Below are 6,556 nucleotides of genomic sequence, written 5' to 3' on the forward strand. Positions count from 1 at the left end.
GGGGTGACAAGCTCTCAGAACACACCTGAATCAGCTGTGAGTCTCCCAGAGGCTCAGGTTTCCCACTGGCCTGCTGCCCTCACACACCTGCTACCAACATTCTTTTGCTATGAGACAACTGGCAGTTTTCTGGCCCAATCCTTAGTGTCTCTGCTTTACCACAGGTGGTACCAAGCCTGGCTAACTTATCAGAGACTATTGAGTTGTGCACGGAGGTGTCCAGAGCCTGCCAGTCACCAAGGTCTGACTCCAAGGTGCTTTGTTTCAAGGCATCTGCATTTTGGGGTTTGAAGCTGCCCTTAAAACTACAATATATTTGTGAAGGAAGCTATGGAAGGAAAGGTAATGCGGGAGCTATTAAATCAAGAGTGTCCATGTGCAGGGCAAGGAATGCTCCAACTGATACCAGGAGAATGCTGAGGACCATTCTCCTTTGCAAGAGCACACTGGGAGGCGGTTGCAAGGCAGGAAGAAAAGCCTGCACAACCAGAAGGACTTGCGTTCGTTTCTCACCGAGACAGAGTTCTAGACAACTCTGACTAACCAGAGCTGCATTGGGAAGTGAAATGAGATCAGAGAAACATTTAGTCACACAGACCATATAACACTGTATCATCTGGGGCTCCACATGGCTCAGCCCCATCTACCCAGAACCTCACACTGGCCAAGAAAGAATCTAAAGCGAGTCCAACCCACAGTTGCTTTTTTGATTTCCTAATAGTATTCCCATACTTTACGCTCAGTGTGTTTTATTTTGTTTTCTTTTCAGCTCCCATTTCCCCCCCTTTATCTTTGTTCCCTTTTTTGAAACTGTGCCCCTTTATGTCCTCATGAAGACCTAGTTACTACCAAACAGAACAGGAGCTGTGCATTTTCCTTGGCTCTAGCATCATTAGTCTTTTGAGAAGCAATACTTCTCAACATTTTCTTCATTCCCTATTCATCTGCAGAGACCCTATTTTAGGCCAAGCCCCTGGCCATCCTGCCTGGCTCTGAGACTGCCCACTGTAAGCAGGACCCTCTCAGCTCTTATGTAGTTAGCGTAAGAGCCTCGTCTCTTTGCTCCTTGGTTTAATTTCTTAGCCTTTTACCTACTGCCAGAATGTGCCATAAAAAAGAGACCTGGACAAAATCAAGCAACAAAGCTTATTCCCTTCTTCTTCCCATCTTCCCAACTCTGTGTCCCAATTCCGTTTTTCTAAGGCCACACCTCAAAATTCCTGTGAACAGATGGGTGGACCCAATCCCCAGGTATGTTTTGTTTGTTTTGTGAATTTTAGTTTTTCAAGACAGGGTTGCTCTGTGCAGCCTTGGCTGTCCTGGAACTCACTCTGTAGACAAGGCTGGCCTTGAACTCAGAGACTGGCTTGCCTCTACCTCTAGAGTGCTGGGATTAAAAGCATGGGCCACCACCACCTGGCTCAAAATTCTTATTAACAAGTGTGAACTATGAATAAATTGCACCAAGACAAAACTGTCATTAATTTCCCTCTCTCCTAACCTAACTTGCCACAAAAATGCTGTTTTGTTTGTTTTCTGTTATTGTTTGTCCCTTTCTTTCCATTTTTTTAAATTATCTATCTATCTATCTATCTATCTATCTATCTATCTATCTATTTATTTTTAGGCAGGGTCTCATCTAGCCCAGGCTAGCCTTGAATCTTCTTCCAACATGATAAGTTCCTTGAGGCCAGGGACCTGACCTTAAAGGCTTATTAGGAATATTCAAGGAAGTCATGTGAGAAGAGTAGTAGGCCCATTTCTACTCCAACGACCTTAATGAAAATCTCCTCCTGCCCCTTCCAAGTCTTCTCCCTGCTTTCACTTGTATTAACTTTCTGCCGAGCCATTCTTAAGAATGTCTGGACAAAGAGCAGATAAACCACTTATTTAATATTCATTATTGTGTATGTGTGCACAGGTGTGTGTGTGCTACAATATACACACCTGTACTTACTGCAAAGTGAGCCCACCAGGGACCACCACAGGCACTCTTAGAGCCAAAAAGAAAGTCTTTATTGATGGCTGGAGGCTACTTGGAGAACTTGCCCAAATCATGCAGCCCCAAGCCTTATAGCCTTTCTCTTTTATGCACAGAAATCACATCCTGGTTGTCACACTTTAGTTAACGAGAAGCACAAGTACAGAATCCAAAAAAGCAAGATTGTCTTTAGGGACTTTCCTGGAACTATGGACTAGGTTTAGGTCTTTGTTTCTGTTTTGGCAGGTGTTGGGGCCTACATGCTGGGTTTTAGCGCCTCTAACATGGCATCAATTGTGCTAAGCCTTGGGAGCCTGTTATAGCAGAGGTCAGAGGTTCTATGGTGGAGTCAGTATAAAAAACGAGAAGTATACCTTGCAAGACAATGGGAGACCAAAACAGGAGCAATATACCCTGTAGGTTAAGGTTTCTGTTTGTGGTGAAAGAGTAAATTCCCCACTGTCCAGCGTTCAGTCCTCACAAGTTAAAGTTTCTATCTGTAATTAGGAGCAAGTGCCTGTTTCCTAGATCTGATGTAAACTTGTAAAGTGCAAAACATGTTTTTCAGCCTACACTAAACTTGAGACCCCATTCACAGGATATGCTTCCCTGTCTCTTCCCGTTCACTGTCCCTTTCTAACCATGTGGAACAGCCAATTCCCGCCCCTGCAAACACCTTTTCTCTCTCACAAACGGGACCTTGAGAGGCCAGCAGGGGCGCTCTCTCAAATCTTGAGTTAAGGTGAGACGCCAGCTGGCTAGTCCTGGGTACACCCCAAGATATGGCTTGCTTTAACTGGACAGTTGTGGAGTTGGCCTTTTCTCCTTCCATCTCTCAGGTTTGGGTGTTCTATTTTGTTTTCAAGACAGGGTTCCTCTGTATAGCCTTGGCTGTCCTAGACTCAAGGCTGGCCTTGAACTCACAGATGGTTGAGGCCTGCTCTTTGTAACATAGCTGAAATCATTTTGTATTTAGTGTTCATTTTTGTTTAAAAGGTGAAATTAAGTTCAAAATTTTTAACTTACTTCCTAGAAGTGGTTATTCATAGCTGATACTAACAGACCCTGCCAGAGGGTCAAGTTAACCTTATATTTTACTATGACTCAATTGTCTTAATGCATGCTTTGTTCTCTCCTCGCTTGGCTACAGTCGGGTTGCACTGTTATCTCTGCACTCAGCTACACTCTGGTTGTACTCTCAAAGACCCTAACTACCTCACTTACCTCACTTAGGACCAATCAGCTTAAAGGTTAGCTGATAATACTTTACCTAGTTAGCCAAAAATGTAATACTGCTTTGTATAGTTAGCCAGAATGTCACATTGCCCTCTCTTTGCCTTCCATCCTTGGTTTTCCTATCAAAAGGCTGCCCTAAAAGCAGACCAGCATCCCAGCTTGGCTCCCGAGTCCTTTTTGTGGCCCTAATCATGATCAGCCTGGAACATGCACTTAACAAATAGCTGACTGAGATTAGTGTCTGAATGGTTTGTGTGTTTGTTCTCAGACTACAAGATTTTCCTGCCTTTGCCTCCCTGAGTGCTGGGATTACAGGTGTGTGCCACCATGCCCAGCCCAATTCTCAGGTTTAACAGTCAGTTCTTTCCACTTTCACATAGGTTCTAGTCATCAAACTCAAGTTGCTGGTCTTGTGTGGTAAATGGTTTTACTTCGTGAGCTACCTGATTGACCCTATTTATTTTGGAGTCTTGTAACCCAGGTTGGCCTTGAACACTGATCCTCCTGCCTCTACCTCCTAGTGTTAAGAATGGAGGTGTGTGTTTCTGTGACATTATTTATACCAATGGCAGGTTTGAGAAAGTCCCACTATACCCTTTGGCCCAAGAATGGTCCACTGTCTTCGACAGAATATGTAGGTCCAGGAGGAATTCACATGAATGGTGAATGAGGACAGGGACATTTGCCTAGCCAGCCTCAGAGAGCTAACTTTGGTTGTCAACTTGACCTCTATCTGGAATGGGCTAAAAGAGCATCTGGACACACCTTGAGGAATTTTCTTGATTGGATCATTTGATAAGGAAAGACCACCCTAAATCTGGACAACATCTTCTGGTGTCATCCCACACAAAAGGACATAGAAGGATGCTTTTGATTATTTTTGTATTCATGCCCTCACTCTTGGTGAGGCATCTGTCCTGTTGCTGAAGCATTCCGTCCTTGGTATTAGAATCTCCTTCAGAATTCTCATGTAGAGTGAAGGCTAGCATCTCTCCAGGAATCCTCTGAGACTCTACCAGACTGGGATTGCTGGGACATCCAGTCTCAAAGACTAAACAACTATCAGATTCTTGGCCTTTCCAATAGGAGACAGCCATTGTTGGGCTAGATAGAATATACACTAGAAGCCACTCAGGTCATAAATATGTACACACATGCACGCTCACATGTACATGTTCTATCAGTTCTGTTCCTTCAGTGAACCCTGACTAAACACAGCCAGATCAGACTCAACAGCCCTGGCAATCCTTGAGGTGACAAGTGTGGCAGAACCCTTTTAAAATAATTTACTAATTTCATGTCAGATAATGTGTTCATCTGGCTTAAGATTTGAAAACAAAAAGTCTGCTTCACTGCTTATCCGTCTCTCGGGTTCCTGCCAAAGGGATTCTTACTCATTTCCAGTAGATATTTGTTCTGTATACAAGCCAATCTATCTATGCCCTCCCCCTTTTTTTATACACAAGCTATCATGCCATACACACTTCTCCCTGGTACTTTGTCTCAGAAATCTTCCCAAATCAGGAGCGTCCCTAGTACTGGGGTTTGTGTCGGTGTGGTGCTCCAGCAGAGAGACTCCAGTTTATTTAATCAGTGTCTAGTTGTTTTCCATTGAGCGGTTTTCAGTCTTTCAGTGCAGTCCTGGTTTGCCTTCTACTGCTGGGTAGGCACCATGACAAAAGCAAGGTGGAGAGGAGAGGGCTTCTTTCAGCTTAGAGTTGTAGTCTGTCATGAAGGGAAGTCAGAGCAGGAACTCCAGGCTGGAACCCAGAGGCAGGAACTGAGCAGAGGCCATACGTGATTCTGGTATATTTCTAGATGTTTCTTAGAAAGATTGCTACATCTCCTAGCAAAGTATGAGGTTTCTGGTTCCCCACACATTGCTAATCTAAGAGAAAAACCTTTCATTTGAATGTAATTTGATTGATATCCTTATCATGAAAGGATGGGTAAGTAGTTTAAGGACAATTTGTAGTGGTTGTTTATATCTGGTTGGTTGTTTTGTTGTTTTTAAAAAAGCCATGGTGTGTGTATGAAGGTCAGAAGGTAGCTTGTGGAAATCAATTCTCCCCTCCCCCCGCATGGGCCAGGGACCAGGCGTGGCCACAAGTGCCTTTATTGGCTGAACCACCACTTCAAATCCTCAGACTTTTGTTTTTGAGGCACACTGACTCTGAAACATGCACAGGATCTTTTTCGGGGAGGAGGGGAAAGGTGAAAACAAGTCTCACTATGTGGCTCAGGCTGGCCCGAAACTCACTTTTTAGCCTAGACAGGCCTCAAACTCGATGCGGAAAGGTCTCTGGTTTCGTTTACTATGGAGGGCCTTGCACATCCCAGGCAGCCAGCACTCTTCTGCTGCTACATCCTACCTGAGGCTGGTTCGTTTTTTCTTTAGTGTTTCCTTATTTGCCTTGCACGCCCATGTAGAAGTCAGAGGACCCCTTCCAGGGATTGGCTCTCTCCTTCCATCCTGTGTGTCCCAGGCATCGAGCTCAGGTTATCAGGTATAGTGGCAGGCCCCTAAAGTCTGTTCTTGATCCTACTTTTAGGTTACATTTTCTTTGGTGCCTTAATGCAATTTTATCCCAAAGAGTCCCTTGATTAAGTCAAGTTAGAAGGGCTCCTGGAGGCTGGGAAGACCATGGTTCTAGCCATCACCACCTGTACCTTCAATGCTTTCAGGACAGCCATGGGACTGTGCTTAGTCTAGGAGCCAGAGCAGGAAACAACCCCCACGTCAGCAGCAAATACACAAACAGGACCTCGCTGAAGCCACATCAGAATAACTAGGTCAAAAGTGAGACAGCATGAGGTTTCTAGGCCAAAGGCTCTCTAGAGACCAGTCCTCCAGGCCATGTGTATCATGAACAGGACAGACATCTCCACGCAAGTTCAACAAGCTGAAAGGGTGGGAGTCAGAGAGCCAACACGGAAGGCAGGAGGCAAGTGGAGTCCTGGGATGCAGGAAAGGCTGCAACTCTGCCAACGGCTTCCCTGTCACTTTCCTAAAGGGCTGTGTCAGCTTGGGGTCTGGGGCTCCTCTCCTTCAACATGAGGTGGACTGGTCGGTTAATGTTAGGCCGTTCCTGACACACATAAGCACCTCTGAGAAGTGCGCACTCACAGTCTGAACACTCAGTCATGTGACAATAATTACATTCCTGGTATTCAGAGAGAGGTGAGAGGAGTTTCCACCTACCTGCAATGCTCCTTTGTGACCTGCTCAACCATAGTCCAAAATATGAATGTTTGTTAAAACAGTTCATAGTTTAAAGTCTGAGCTTGAAATACCATACCTCCTGCTCCATCCAACCCAGACAGGAATCACCATTTAGT

The sequence above is a fragment of the Meriones unguiculatus genome, chromosome 1 (genome assembly GCF_030254825.1).
Source record: "Meriones unguiculatus strain TT.TT164.6M chromosome 1, Bangor_MerUng_6.1, whole genome shotgun sequence".
Taxonomy (NCBI): Eukaryota; Metazoa; Chordata; class Mammalia; order Rodentia; family Muridae; genus Meriones; species Meriones unguiculatus.